The sequence below is a fragment of the Lontra canadensis genome, unplaced genomic scaffold (genome assembly GCF_010015895.1).
Source record: "Lontra canadensis isolate GAN:19392208 unplaced genomic scaffold, GSC_riverotter_1.0 scaffold208, whole genome shotgun sequence".
NCBI classification, from domain to species: domain Eukaryota; kingdom Metazoa; phylum Chordata; class Mammalia; order Carnivora; family Mustelidae; genus Lontra; species Lontra canadensis.
Window position 1 is genome coordinate 659,726 of NW_022631202.1, and position 16,073 is coordinate 675,798.

The window sequence follows — 16,073 nt, forward strand, 5'->3', positions numbered from 1 at the left end:
ATCTAGAAAACTCTTCCTGTTCTGTCTCATGCTCTCCTTCTGCCCCCCCACCTGTCTCTTCCCCCTTACATTCTCCTATCAAGCTCTACACAGCCCCTCCTTTATGAAATTATCCTTGTGAATGATCTCAGATGTGTGTTTCTTTACTCATGCCTCTGTAACCATGTACAAATACACCGTGTACACCCATATGACATGTTGGGGCTGGGGGCCGAGGCAATGGCCAATTATTGGCAATTATTGCCAAATTTAGCAAATAAAAATACCAGACATCTCATGCAATTTGAATTTCAGACAACCAAGTCATTTTTTGAACTATTTTTAAATTATGCCTTATTTGTCTGAAATTCAAATTCAGATTTGCTGGGCACCTTTTATCTAGTCCCTGTGGACAGAGGGTGGGTTTTGGTTTTTTTTTGTTTTTTTTTTTTGCCTTTTGTAAAATGTGATCGTAGTGTTCACACATGTCTCCCTTAGGATCCTGTGGACCCATCTCCAGGTCAGCGGGGCTAGCCCTCACACATTCTTTTTAGTGGGTGCGTGCTAGTCCATGGTGGGGCTGTTCCTCTGTCCCCAGGCGATTACCTCTCCATTTGGTTAACTGTCATGGCGGTAACGTTGCTTTAGTAAATTCCGGAACACTGTCGGCCAAAGGGAGAGAAGACAACATGATTGGCCCTGTCCTGCCTCCTTAAAATTAGCTGTCACAGCCAAGTCAGCTCAGAAGTCCTCAGCGGGAGAACGCATCACTCAGAACAGCTGGCCCCGTGATCCCTGACGGCTGCTACACCATGGGGCCCTGGGTGGGGAGGAGGGACCACACGAGCAACTTCCAAACACCCCTTCTCGACCAGGAGCACAACAATGGAGACACTGAAATGCTGCGGGCTCAAAGCCTGAAATACCGTCAAATGCAGGATCCTACACCGACCCGCTCGCCGAAACCCACACCGGCGTAATGACTCTGCGCGCACGCACACACACACACACACACACACACACACACACACACCCCTTTCATCAGTCCTACCTTTAACTTCGTCTTTGTTGCTGAAAACACAAAAACAAAAAAATACATAGCAGCCCGGTTGACATTACAGCAACAGCCTACGCCTCATTTTACCCAACCATTTAACTCCCTCTAAGGACCCCGCTCAGACACACGGGCACGTTGATGGGAGCTGTACAAAGGTCAGTGATTTGGAGGCACTTTCCGACAATTTGCCAGGATTTTGGCATTTGTAAGCATCCATAGGACAGCTCTCTAGCAAGCTGACCTTGACAGCGAATGGGATAAATAAACCTTCAATTTACCCCCTCCAGCTCTCCGCGAGCCGGGCCGGTCCCCACGGAGCCTTCACCTGTCCATATCGTTCAACTGCCTGCAACTTCCGACTGACGAACATCCACGGCTCCGCGGCCCAGTGACAAACACCATCTAACAGATAAGGCTTCTGAAAAGTCAAAGCCAATACCGCTTCCATTGAAAATTTAATGCCGGCTCCATCTTGGCCCATCATTCTTCCGACTGTTGCGCGTGTCCCGAGAGGCCTTGAAAGCTAAGGCTCTGCTCCGTAACAGGTAATGACGTGGCATTTAATGATACTGTCCAAAGTGATCCCGGTCTTTGGGAAGTAATGTGCGCTCATGTACCAGATAAGCACCGCCGAAAGTACTGAGCCACCGTATCTTTCACGGCCCTGTCACCAGATACGATGTGACACATCCCCAGCCATCCTACCTGCCGCTCCCCCGACCCTGGCCATCAGACGGAGCGCGCATCCCCAGCGCGGCGCTCCAAAGCGTTAAGGGAATTCAAGCAAAAGGTAGGATGGGCACCTATCCCTAATTAAATATTCACAGCCTCTTTTAATACTTCAGTGCTCTTGGATTTGCTACTAAAATCTGTGAATTATACCTCATTGAAAAATGTCCTTAATCGACTCTGACATGTTTTATTGGAGGCAGAAAAAATGTTTCAGTATGATAGATAAGGTTAAAAATGTTACTACTCTGATCATTTACTCGAGTGCCAGGCAAGGAAAAAAAAAAACAACAACAACAAAACCTCCAAAGCCAAAAACCATTTACATCACTCATCGGATGCAACAGAGGAAGAGGGGGGAAAAAAAAGAAAGGGAAAAAAAAAAAAAAAAAAACAAAACCTTATCTGACAGTCCATTTTAGCTGATGGGACAAAGTGCACATTTTCAATTTTCTGACAAAGTTATGTTGTTTATGTAGATAAGGGGAAAAACAACTGTAACATTTCTACAGCATGCCATAAGGACTGGAAATGTGACTTCAACTGTAAACTATCCACAAGGCACGCCGAACACAGCCCAGCAACAGAACATCACCTCCAGGCTTCAGACCAGATCGCACATCACCCGCCTTCCTGCTCTCAAGCAGCCGAGGGTTTGCAAACAGCCCCAGACCCCCACCCTGGCCCCCTGGAGTGTCCGCATGACTGATCCACGAGGGCAAAAAGTCCTCTCTCCCCAGCATGCGCCTGAAGAAGCTGCAGTGGGGAACGTGGAAAGCTGCTAGTGGAGAGGCCTTTCACAATCTGGTTTTTCATGGAAACACGGAGTCTCGCTGTTTTCTCTGCACTTTGGCTGGTCCCAGTGACGGCAGAGGTGGGAATCCAAACTCTGGGAGCCCTGCCCACCCCTCCCTGGGGCAGGTCTCGTGCAACATTCTGGGTGATGACCTACAACTCCTGGTAAGCCTCTACCAGGTGTCCATCCCAATATCGCCTTCCATTAGACCCCACACGCGGCTGCCTGGGCAGACTCACCATTCTCCAGCTACAGTGACAAAGGTACCCGGCAGCACACAGAGGAGAGGAGCCCGAGTCCTCACCTCCACAGACGGGGGCAAATCTCAGGACGAAGGCTGGGTAGCAGCACGGTCATGGGCCAATGCCCTCGTCTGTAAAGACAAGAGGATGACAGCGTCAGCACGGCAGACTCGCCAAGCGCCATCCCGAGTGCCCTGGTGACAGGGGCTGGCGATGGCTGTGGTCGAGGGGATCTTCCCCCCCAGCTCTGGCCGCTGAGGGCATGCTCCACCCTGCAGATGCCGCGCAGAAACCTATCCCTCCTGTTCTACTGGTGTTTTCTAGAAGTAAGTCTCTTTTAAAGTAGCCAGAGACAGGATTGTTTTCCAAATAGACTCCTGCCCTGAGGGACTGAAGTTCATTATAAAACTGGCAGATACTCACCTGCTCAGTCCACATCTGGGGAAAAGAATTTTCCCGATCAAGGTCGCCAGGGTCAGGTAAAGCAGGGAATTCTGCGGGAAAATGGTTGCAGATCAAACAATGTGATTAAACAGTCAGCCTCCCTGAGAGTGAGGGGGAACAAGACAAAGCCTAAAAATATTGCTTCATTGCAAATCCGTTGTCCTGGGTAGCCAGCAAACATCCTCCTGCTAAGAAACCACATGGACCACAGCCACGCAGCTGGGGAGGACTTGCGGACACCCGTGGTTTGACTTGTGTGGCATACGTGCTTTTAAAATGCTTAATTAGGGAGTGGCGCCTGGGGGACTTGGTCAGCTACGTGCCTGCCTTTGGCTGAGGTCATGATCCCAGGGTCCTGAGATCGAGCCCCAAGTTTTGTCTGGCTCCCTGCTCAGTGGGGGAGTCTGCTTCTCCCTTTCCCTCTGCCCCTCCCCTGCCTCATGCTCTCTCTCAAATAAATAAATTTAAAAAAAAAAATCTTTAAAGGAGTGCACGTCTCGTGATGAGCACTGTTGAATCACTATAATGTACCTGAAGCCAATATAACACTGTGTTTTGACTGTACTACAATAAAAATTTTAAAATAATACAAATAATTAAAAATTAAATTTTTAAAATTCAAGAAAAAAGTATTAATTCGTTGTTGCAGAGCTTCACCAAAGACCACATACAACCCTAGAAAGGCAACATTCCTGTAAGCTTGGAATCAGTGGGACCTTCCAACGAGTGGTAACTAACAGCATTTATAAACCAGTAACATTTAAAAATGAGGAAACTCCCCATGAAGATATACCATCTTTTGGAAAACTATTTCTGGACCTACTCTTGCTTCTCTCAAAAGTAGTAAGAACATTCTCCACATCCAGCCACGTTTCATCAAGACGGTCCTGGGAAAATCAGAAGCCATCACAGGAGACATGACGACAACGTTTAATGTGGGATCCTAGACCGGATCCCGGGAAAAGAATAGGACATTGGTGGGGAAACTGGTGGAATCCCGATGAAGTTTGGGGTTTAGTCATGGCAGCAGATCCATGTTGGTTCTGACCACTGTGCCCTGGGAATGTCATCTGCTGATGTTAGGGGACACTAGGTGAAGGGCATGTGGGGACGCCGTGTAATATCTTTGCAGTCTTTCTGTACATCTACAATTATCCCAAAATAAAAAATATATTTTTAAAAAATGAGAAGAACCCAAAAAAAAAACAAAAAACAAAAAAACAAAAAAATGAGAAGAACCAAACAAAGATGACCGTGTCCTTCCTCTACATGTCCTTCACTCGCTGGTTTCCTAGAACCTGGACCCTTTTGAATCGGACATCCCCATCCTCGAGGTAAGTGTCTCCAAAACCCCAAGGGACATGGCATTAGAGTTGGGAGCCACTCTGATCATCACCATCCTACCTGCCCCGGGGCCTTGACTTGTGGTCTATGTGATGGGTGGGGGCGGGGGGAGTAGGATCAGGAAGCATCCTCTGTTTTGTGAAGCTAGTTCCCATGCCCACCACTGAGCAGAGAAAAGGAAATTCAGCTCCACAGTAGCTCCGTGGCAGTTCTGTGGACCCCACGACACACAGTGACCCGTGGCCTCTTGCCAGGCTGTTCTCCAAGGATGCTCCCTCCTGGCTGCCCTGTTGCACAGCCCCCAGCTGATCACAGCTGTCGCCACTGTCCCTGCCCAAGCCCAGAGCCCCTGGGGCCGGGCGGGAGTGGGCAGGCCAGGGAGGGCCGAAGGGTACACTTGACTTCTCCTAGGCTGCTGATTCCCAGATTCTCACCTAGAGGTTGAGCCTCTGGGCCTCCCTGTCCTCATCCGCAAAATGAGGATAATCCTACCAGCACCCACCTGGTGTAGTTGCCGTGAGGTTTAAATGAGCCCACATATGTGAACTGCGGTTCACAGATCCTGGTGCCTAGAAAGCCCTCGTGAGCATCAGTGATGCCCCCTGGGCAGGAGATGCACCTGGGAAATGGTGCCAGACCCAGGGGCGGGAAAGGTGGCTGGATGTGCGGGAGCTGAGAACCTCAGAAGTCGTCTGAACAAGATCAGCCTCAGAGGGACCGCCTGGGAGAGGAAAACAGTCCTGGGGTAGGAGGAGGTCACGGTGGTCTGGAAGTCTGGCTCCGAGGGCAGGGAGGGTGGGCCCAGCCCATTTCACAGACCGCCCCCCACCTGGCCAGCTGGTGTTGAGCCCTCAGGTGGAGCTGCTGAGGTGGGGGTCCTGTGCCCATCCCCAGCAAGCAGCCTTGCCCCTGCCACACCTGCCCAGGGGACAGCCCAGCTCAACCCAGAGGGGTTCCTCCATGTTCTACCGCATAGGCCTGGCTTATACAGAGCCTGCGCCTCATTTTGTTTCTGAAACAGGGCAGTAAAATGAGTGTACCTTTCTGGTTATTAATTTTCTGACTTTTCTGTTATTGTTGTTTATTTATCTAAGTGGAAGAGGTTTTATTTCCCAAGCAGCTGCTAGATGGAGTGTGAGGAGGAATTGAAAATCCAGCTCTGTGTGTGGCTGAAAACTTACCAGTTGAGGCTAAAAGAAACATCTTCTCTTGCCGGAAAGAAGGAGAAAAAGAAAGAACCCATTTGATTAGGTTTTTTTTGTTGGCGCCGTGACTCGGGTGCTTGCCTACTTGAGTCCAACTCTCAGGCTGGGCCCCCGAACCTGGTTCTTGCCCTGCGTGGACCTGGCCCAGCTGGTACAGCCATGTCTCAGCTCCCAGAGCGTCCGTGGATCTGGCGGGGGATGGGGGCTTTAGATGTATGTCACTTAATGACACCTCACCCCTACCCATAGAGCTGAGAGGCCAAGGCTCTGGTGCCCCAGTAAAAGAAACCCCAATGGCCATCCAGAGACAACTCTTGACATCTCTAACTCCTGCCCCCAAACACCACCAACCTGACTGGGCTACAGAGTGCCCAGATATTAAGTCAGTCATTATTCTGGGTGTGTCTGAGAGGGTGTCTGGGGATGAGCATAGCATTTAAATCAATAGACCGAGGGGCGCCTGGGTGGCTCAGTCATTAAGCCTCTGCCTTCAGCTTAGGTCATGATCCCAGGGTCCTGGGATCGAACCCCATATCAGGCTCCCTACTCAGTGGGAAGCCTGCTTCTCCCTCTCCCGCTCCCCCTGCTTGTGTTCCCTCTCTCACTGTGTCTCTCTCTGTCAAATAAATATATAAAATCTTTTAAAAATAATAATAAATAAATAAACCAGGTTAAAGCAGACGGCACGCCCAAGCATGGGTGGGTCTCGTCCAATCCGGTGAGGGCCTGACTAGAACGAAAAGGCTGCCCCTTCCCCCACGTGAAAGAGAAGTCTTTTGCCTGACAGTCTCTGTATGAGAACATCACCTCTTCCTGGGTCCACAGGAGCCCATTGGGTCCGTTTCTCTAGAGAACCCTGAAGAATACAACTGCTCCCCTAAAAATCACAGCCAGGAACTTTGTGCCAGGCTGCTGTAAATCATGCTGGAGGGAGCGAGGCAGGCAGGGTCAGGTCCCTCTCAGCAGAGTCTCTCAAACCACAGGACTTGTCCCACGGGGTTGCGGACATGCGTGGAGCTGGGAGAGAAGCACAGGACGAAACCACAGACTGAGAGGGGCATGTCTTCCTCGGGTTCACTTTGTATGATGTAGTCAGCCTCAGACATTCTCTTTCACATTAAATCAGATGTAGATATTAATAAATAGGGGGCGCCTGAGTGGCTCAGTGGGTTAAAGCCTCTGCCTTCAGCTCAGGTCATGATCCCAGGGTCCTGGGATCAAGCCCCGCATCGGGCTCTCTGCTCAGCAGGGAGCCTGCTTCCTCTCTCTCTCTCTGCCTGCCTCTCTGCCTACTTGTGATCTCTCTCTGTCAAATAAATAAATAAAATCTTTAAAAATAAATAAATAAATAAATAGAATGCTAACTTCAAATGATTTAAAAAAAAATAAGTCACGAGATGCTAAAGTTCTCAACGGCAGTAGGTACCACGGACTCTGGCTTCAAGATTCCCTTTTCCCTGACATGGGCTGTACCCAGTGGGAGGAACTCAGAGTGACAGGGCCATGGGGGACTGGTCAGTCTCTCTGACCACCTTTCTATCCCAAAGTCAAATTCACATGCAAGGACCCCAAAACCTGGGACATGGCCTTGACCCTCGGGCACAAAGATTCTCTTCTCTGCCAGGGCACAGCCCTGTGCTCCATCCCTGCAACTTTGCTCTGGAGAAGAAGGTAGGTCAATGGGAGAGATCCTGGAAGCTCCTCTTGGACCCCAAGGGAAGACCCTCTGGGTTTGCTTTGTTCCCCACTTCAACCTTGACCCATGGACCGCCCCCCACCCCCGGTCTGGGCGACACACAGAGCTTCCCCTCCCCTCACCTGGCCTAGCCCCTGAAATGAAAACAGAAACTCAAGCTTGTGTGTCTGGGCAAGGAGAAAGCCAGCAGCCATATGTGATCCAACCTGAACTCAGGTTCGAGGTGTTTCAAGCCCTCCCTGAGGGCTTTGTAAAGTCAGGGTCACCTGCTCTGCAGAAACCGGGGCTGCACGACTTGGACTTAGTCGGAACACGGCATTCCTCCCGGACACCCACCCGCCCCGTCTCACAGGCTCTCAGGAAGCAGGCAGACCCCCCCGTCAGGAGCGAACATGCAAGAGAGGTGATCTGCAGGAACAGGCCTCTTTGCTGGCTGGAGGACAGGGCTTGGCCACCAGGACAAAAATCTCCCTTTATCTCACTCTGCATGTTATTTTGCTTAAAACATGCACACAGGTGCATGCACACAGCACACACACACCTCTCTGAAACTTCACAGGGTTGTCCCAAGATTCCTTTGAGAATCACGTCCTCTGGATCTCCCCCGTTGCCGTGTAAGTCCACCTGGCCACTGTCTACGGTGCCGACAGTCTCTGTGTGAACACGTTTCTCAGTTCCATCACCACTTCTTGCTTTCTGTGGCTGCAACTTTCCTCCTCCTGTTGTATGTAATGGGGGGGGGGGCGGTTCTGTGGCACCCAGGAAACTGGGCAAGACTGAAGCCAGGAGATCTGATCTAATGTTTCAAAGGAATCAGGTGCCCTCCTGAGTTCCTCCATGTTTCAGTGGGGTTGACATTGGTTTCCCTGGCATTTATTTCTCGCGGTTATGAGACCAGAGAAATTAATGTGTACTTTATAATCTGTGAGATTAACAATGATTGGAGTTAAGTGCATTCTCTGGGGCAAGGCACACACTGGGTGTGACAGAGTTCCTGGGGCTCTCTGGACCCCGTGCTGTCCGTTGGCAACACAGCACCATTATCCCCACTTCTATGCTCTCCTTTGCAACACGCGGGCTAGAAACTACATTTTCTGGAACCTCCTGGATGCTGCCAATGAGAAAAACTTGCCCAGTATGAAAGCAGAAGCCTTATCATTGCTCGTGTGACAGCAGTGGGCAGGCGCGTGGGCCCTGCAGATAAGAACTTCTCCAGCGGTGTGCAGAGTAGCCGGCGGTACAACGGAGGCAGCTGGAGGCACTGTCCATGGTACCCAGCAAAGTCTCAACTCTCCAACAGCCAGAGCTGTCCCCTGATGGTCTTTCTGCCAGCCTTTCCAGGTTTTAGAAGCACCACACCTCCTGTATTAAATCTCTTCCTCCTTGAGATGGCCAAAGTTATTCTGTTTCCCTTGTAATGTATCTGGTCACCAAAAAATACCGAGCAGCACTTGTGTATTGAACTCAACATGAAATGTTGACTTCCGTGGGACTATCAGAGAATATTGGCATAAAACAAGGTATGGCTGTCCGTTAAGGACTCTTGGCCCAGGGAGTGACTGACAGGATTAGCAACAGGTGCACTCCTCAGTGTTTCCAATCACATCAACCGCAAGGATTTTGAAACGTTTTGTCACTTGTCGCATGTCACCATGTTATATCACAAGGCCCCAGAGGGCAGGAAGAGAGATTTTGTTTTTGTTCAATTACATTCTTGTGTAATAAACTCCACACAACTATCCAAACCATTGGTTGTCCTCTAATACGTTAGAGTATTAAATATCGCTGGCAAACATGTTTAGCTCTCTAAGAATCTGAGATCATTTCATACGAAGGTGACCACCAGTAGGGATTCATGCTGGTGTTTCCAAGGCTTCCCCAGGAGCCGGGGACTCATTGCAGGTCAAGGGCATTGGAGCTGGTACTCAGTACCCTGGGGAATATTCAACTCCATCACCCTTTGCCCTGTTGCTAAATAAGCAGAATTCATTCAGTCTTCTTTAAAATGATGGCCATAGTCCCCCCCCCTTTTTTTTTTTTTTTGAGAGAGAGAGAGAGTAGCAGTGGACAAGGGATAGGCAGTGCAGAGGGAGAGAAAGTCCCAAACAGACTTCACACTCAGTGTGGAGCCCAACATGGGGCTGGATCTCAAGACCCTGAGATCATGACCTGACCCAAAATCAATGGTCGGATGCTCTACCGACTGAGCCACCCAGGTGCCCCATCCACAGTCCACTTTTGAAAATGTGTCCATGAAAGGATTCTCTCTTTGAGGTCATCGAGGATAAGCCCAGTTGTTTAGATGCAGAGAAGTGAAGACAAAAGGCAAAACACTTCATTCCACACACAGGGCACTGGGCACACCGTGTCAAGTTGCTGGAGGACTGCAGTGGGTAAGACTAGTTCACCATTCCCATTCTTAGCAGGTGACGCAGCCAAAAAAGCACATACATATAGGAGAAAGCCAGATCATTTCAGCCAGGGATAACTGTCATACAGGACACAAAACAGTTGATGTGATAAAGAATGACCCATGGGGAATGTGCAAGTGGGTAACTATGTCTTCAGACACGGGTCTAAAAGGCCTCCCTGGGGAGATCTGGGGCAAGGAGCCATCCCAGAGAAAAGCCAGAGGGCAGCACCCAGGCAGAGGGGACAGCCGGGCAGAGAGGGACCTGGCATGTTGGGGGACAGAGAGAAAGGCCAGAGTGAGGGAAGGGGCTAGTGGGAGAAAATGAGGCTAGAACCGAAGGCCAGGTGGGAGCATGTCAGGCTTGACCGATATGTGGAAGGAGTGGACTTTATTCCAAGGCACTGGGAAGCCATCTGAAGATTTTAAACACCTCTGGGCAGAGTGAGGCTTGGTAACCTCTCCCCACACACAAGATTCTTACCAGCAGACGGACTCTACCGATCAAGCCCAGCATCACCATGTCATGCACCCACCCCCCAGGTCTCCCAACCTTGGGTCCCCTTCACCACACCTTGAGATGAAGTCTCCAAGCCTGAAGCCAGTCTGGTATACCTCTCACCATTCCCTCAGGTCAACCTAGGCCTTGTAAATCACCGCCCACAGGATATGACCGCTGCAGGCACATTCACTCCCACCCCAACAAAAGAGTATAACCTTCCTCACCCAGGACCCATGCAAAAGCAACCGCAGGCTCTCTTGGTCTCTGTTAGGATTCCCCCTGCAGTGAGCCTCCCACTGAGCTCACAGGCAGCTAGAGCCCCATGGATCATTAAGGTATACACACAAACCCCCATGGTTTATGAGAGCACACACAACTTCCTGTCTATCCAAAATCTATTCATTCATTTATTCATCAAACAAACACGTATTGAATATCTACGATGGGTCAGGCCATCTACCTGGTATGAGGACATGGCAATGAATAAGGTGGTCATAGGCTCCTCTGCCTGTGTAAGTTCTCTATTGCTTCATACACAGTACCACAAACTTAGCAATTAAAGTACCTGTTTATTAGCTCAAAGTTTCTCCAGGTCAGGGATCTGGGCACAGCTCAGTTGAGTCTTCTATGGAGGGTCTCACTGGACTGCAATTAAGATTTTGGCCAGGGTTAAAAAAAAAAAAAAGGTGTTGGCCAGGGTTATGACCTCAGCTGAGGCCCAGGGTCTTCTTCTAAGCTCACTGAGTATGGGCAGAACTGAGTTCCCCATGGTTGAAAGAATGAGGCCTTCAGCTCCTACAGGCCCCCTCAGTCCCCTGCCTCAACACAGCAGTTTGCTTCTTCAAGACCAACAGGGAAACACCTCTGCTGCTTCAAGGCCCCGACATCTAGACCCTCTTTTAAAGGGTCCACCTGATTAGGTCAGGCCCACCCAGGATCATCTCCCTTTTGATTAACTCCAAACCAACTCCTGTGGGATCTTCATTGTACCTGCAAAGTCCCTTCGCCTTTGCCATGTGCCACATCATATTCACATGTCTCCCCTATGTCCACAAGAAGGGGTTATACAGGGCACCACACACCAGAGAGCGGGAAACTCAGGGCCACCTGGCACACCACCCTCACAGAATTATCATTCCAGCCAGGAAGGCAAACCTCAATACGTAACTGGAAAGGTGACAATTGAACCAGGGCACCATGGGCCAGCATCTTGGCTCCATCCCTGGCGGCAAGGGGACCTGGCTGGGTGCCATGCCCACCACTGCCTGCCACCCAGAGTGCAGTACTGCCTCCTCCTCTCCACTCACACATGCTCTCACACATTCTGTGACAACTGTCAGTGGCTTATTCATCATTTAAGATTGCAACTTACTGTTTTCTCAGACACCCACTTTAATACCCTGACATTTCTGTTCAGCCCATAACATTCTGTCAATTGTTTACATCTTCCTCTCACACCGATTGGCTTTTCAGCTGCATTCCTGGCCCTTCCCAGTCTTGGTGCATGAGCCTTACTGAGCGGTTTGGAGTCACTCCCTCACTGTCTGCACCACTGGACCACCAGTGAGGTGTGCCACAACACCCACGTCAATCATCTCCCAAGACACTCACAGCTTATGCTCCAGGCTCAGGGTGGAAGCTGCCTGCAAAAAACACAGCCCGCCTAAGCAGAAATTCCTTCTGTGTCCTTTTCCAGTTTATAACTAAAGGCCTGTTTCCAGAACCTGCAGGTGGAAAGAACTGTCCCCAGGCTTTTCACCTGCCTTTCCATCTGCCCCACGTCTGGCTCATCGGCAGGACCTGCTATCTGTCCTCTGGCCACCACCCCACCTGCCCTCCAGTTTAGACCACCACCACCACCAGCAGCCCTCCCCAACCATGCAAACACTTGCTAACTCGTGTTCCGCCTTCCTCCACTTGGTTTCTCCAGGCCTGTCTCCACACCACAGCAGGAGAGGTTTTCTGAAAACATAAGGCATCACCGTCCTGCAGTCGACCCTTAAGGGGCTTCCCACTGCACTAAGAATGCAACCCAAACTTCCTTCTCTGATCTTCAAAGCATGGCAAGACCTGTTACACCCTTACCTAGTCTTGTCCCTTTGCAGGCCCTCCCACGTGTCGCGCACAGGCCACACAGGCTTTCTTTTAGTTCTTCAGGTTCTTTTCCATGGCTGGGGACTCATGGATGTGCTATTCTCTTTGCATGGACTATTTCCTCCCACCCACGTGGGAAAATGGTAAATTTTAGAATGAATGGTGTTGGGACCAATGGACAAGTGTTTAGAAACAAAAAGCAATGTTTAGCTCCTACATGGCTGTTGCCTACCTGTAGGCTTTGATTTACCATCAAACAAGTCTCCCAACCACACGAGCTAACACAGGATCTCTCTGCTATTCCCCACCTCACCACCTTGATTGTTTGTTTTATAGTCAGCGTTGTCATTTTCAGTGATTTTATTAATTTGTCTGTTTACTCTTTTCCCTGCTGCCATGCTGGAATGCAGATCCCAGCAAAGAGGAGACCATGTGGCTACGGCTGGCCATCACACCCCCAGTCACTGCTTTGCCTGGCACCTTGGCAGGTTCATCGTGTGGTAGGAGCTCAAAAAACATCTGTGTGATGAAAGGCTGGATGCATGAGTGAGGGAATGCATGCTAACATTGTGGTGTGAAAAATGCAAATCCATCGTGTGTTTCAAAATGTAGCAGGCAGGAGGGAGGGTCTTGTCACACTTTATGTTCAACTCTGTTCTAAAGGTATAATAATTAAAACTGTGGCATTTTCAATGAAAAGGAAAAACAGAAACAAATGAATGGAACAGAATGAAGAGTCAAGTAAGTAAACATATCACTCAAATATTTAAACAGTTTTTTTTTTAATCAGCAGGAAAAAAAGAGATTATTTTAAAAATAGGGTGGGACAGCTAACTAGCTGACAACAAAGAGAAAGAAAATAAGCCAGAGCACTACCTCATTACAAAGAAATAAACTTGAAATGACTAAAAATTTCAATAGAAAATTAAGCCAGAGGACACCTGGGTGTCTCAGACACTCCTTAAGTGTCTGCTTTCAGCTGAGGTCATGATCCCAGGGTCCTGCAATCAAGTCCCACATCAAGTCCCACATCATGCTCCTTGCTCAGCAGGGAGTCTGCTTCTTCTTCTCCTTCTGCCCTTCCCCCTGTGCATGCTTGCTCTCTCTCACTATTTGTCAAATAAATAAATAAAATCTTCGAAAAAAATTAAGCCATGATATTATAGAATAAAATTTCTGTTCATTACAATGTAATCTTGGGATAAATAAATCCTAAGTAGGACACTAGGGAAAACACATATATTTGACTGTGTGAAAATGAACAAATCAAACTTACAAATAATAATTGTGGTAGTGGGACTTCCAGCCATAATGGAGAAAAGAGATCTGTCATCTTTTGCCCCATAAAACAAAAATAAAACTGGATAAAGTGATCAAATACAAACATTTAAGGATTCTGGGAATTTACCAAAGGTAAATGACTAATTGGAAGTGGTTATGCATGAAAAACTGCTAGATGTTTGAGTCAGTGGCTTTCTTCCTAGGGCTTTCTCTGTCCACTTTCCCACATGGGTTGGCACCATAATTTTGTCAGGGCAAAGCTAACTGTGAAAAACGTCATCTCTACTGCCAAAGGGAGCTGGCCTGTTTTGGAGTGGAAGGCAAATCTGTAACTGATGATAGTGTTAGTAAATGTGCAAACTCAGAAGAAAATTAATGAGGGACAACCCACGGATTTGTTAATATAAGGTTGTAGCCCCACTTGAGGGGAGTGGTGAAACAGCTAGAAATTTAATAGGGAGATATTAAAAGAGGTAAATAAGCTACTCACACATCATGGCTATCCAGAGAACCTCTGGCAGGTAGGTGCAGGTGGGACTCAAGAGATCACAGAAGAAACTAAAACTAAACCTTAAGGCAAAATTGAAAACTGCCTCAATATGGACTGCACTTCCCAACCTAAGTACAAATCAATTAGTAGCATGTGGTGCATGGAAGAACCCAAGACATATGAACATATGAGCACAACATCTTCCCAATCATCTGACTACAGATCTACACAGATACAGTGGAAACTCTTAAGCCCAGTTTAAAAAAAAAAAAAAAGACAAGAATTCAAAAACTAAGCAAATACATCTAGCTACACATGATTAGAAGACAGATTCTACAGATTAAGCTCCAGCAAGTTATTAAAGAAAAAACTCTTCAGGAGAAAAACCCCAATCCAGAGTTGCTACAATATTTTTTTTTCCATGTCCAGTTTTCAATTTAAAAAGTCATAAGACATATAAATACATAGAAAAGTATGAACTATACTCAGGGAAAAAAGGAATCATGACAAACTAATGCTGAGTTGGCTCAGATATTGAATTTGGGTTTAGCAGATTGAGATTTCAAAGTAGCTATTATAATAAACATGTTCAGAGAATAAAAAAAAAAAACAAAAACAAAAACAAAAACTACATTCAAAGAATTTTTTTTAAAAAAACGCTGTTTCAGACCATACGCAAATATTAGTTCAGAATGGCCCAGCAGCCCAAATAACAGCAAAACCATAAAAAGCTTAGAAGAAAACATAAGGGTAAATCATAATGATCATGGACCTGGAATGAATTCTTAGATAAGACACCAAAAGCTTGAACAACAAAAGAAAAAAAATAGATAGATACATTCACCTGGCAGTGGGGATACCATGATCAGGAAAGTGGTTTTTTTTTTTCAGGGCAAGTCTTACCACTGCACTCTAGATATGCTGACCCCTATGATTTTTCCCAAATGTGGGAAACTTGACTGCATAATTTGGGTTTGTGGAGGACTATATTTGTGTTCTCCCCTGGAAAAAAAATAAACTAGACTTCATAAAAAATAAATATTTTTGTGCAAAGGGTATCAAGAAGGTAAATAGACAACCTACAAAATGAGAGAAAATATTTGCAAATCATATATCTAGTAATACTCTAGCATTCGGAATATACAAAGAACTCTTACAACTCAACAACAAAAAGATAAACACCCAACTTAAAAATGGACAAATTACTTGAATATGTCTTTTTGCAAAGAAAATATACAAATAGCCACAAGCATATGTTCAACAGCATTAGTTTTGAGGGAAACAGAAGTCAAAGGCACAATGAGGTAACACTTCACATTTCACAGAGAAAGTAACAAGAATTGGATAGGTTATAGAGAATTTGGAATACTCATACATTGCTGATGGTAATGTAGTCTGGTACAGCCATTGTGGAAAATAGTTTGGTGATTCCCCAAAAGGCTACACAAGGAATTACCCAGTGATCCCAGCAATTTGACTCTTTGGAATATACTCCAAAGAACTGAAAGCATGTACACAAACAAAAACACATACATGCATGGCATTAATAACAATACTCATGATAATAAAAAGGTGGAAACAACCCAAATGTCCATCAATGAATGAATGGCGAAATAAATGGAAATGGAGGAATACTGAAGCAAAATGGCCATATTTTACTTCAATAAAGTCAATATCAGCCTGAAATAAATTGTGATACCTCGATATGTGTATTTTAAAACCACAGACCAGTCACTACTGAAAAAAATCCATAGTTTAAAAAACAGAGGAATAAAAATGATACATATACTAAAATGCTAATTTA

At 47.3% G+C, this 16,073-nt stretch overlaps 1 non-coding gene across 1 annotated transcript; it reads left to right on the forward strand.

Annotated features, from left to right (window-relative positions):
* Positions 1 to 15,105: 15,105 nt before the first annotated feature.
* Positions 15,106 to 15,274, forward strand: LOC116861898. The gene has a single exon (XR_004381555.1). It is a non-coding gene; the product is annotated as a U1 spliceosomal RNA (small nuclear RNA).
* The last annotated feature ends 799 nt before the right edge of the window (positions 15,275 to 16,073 follow it).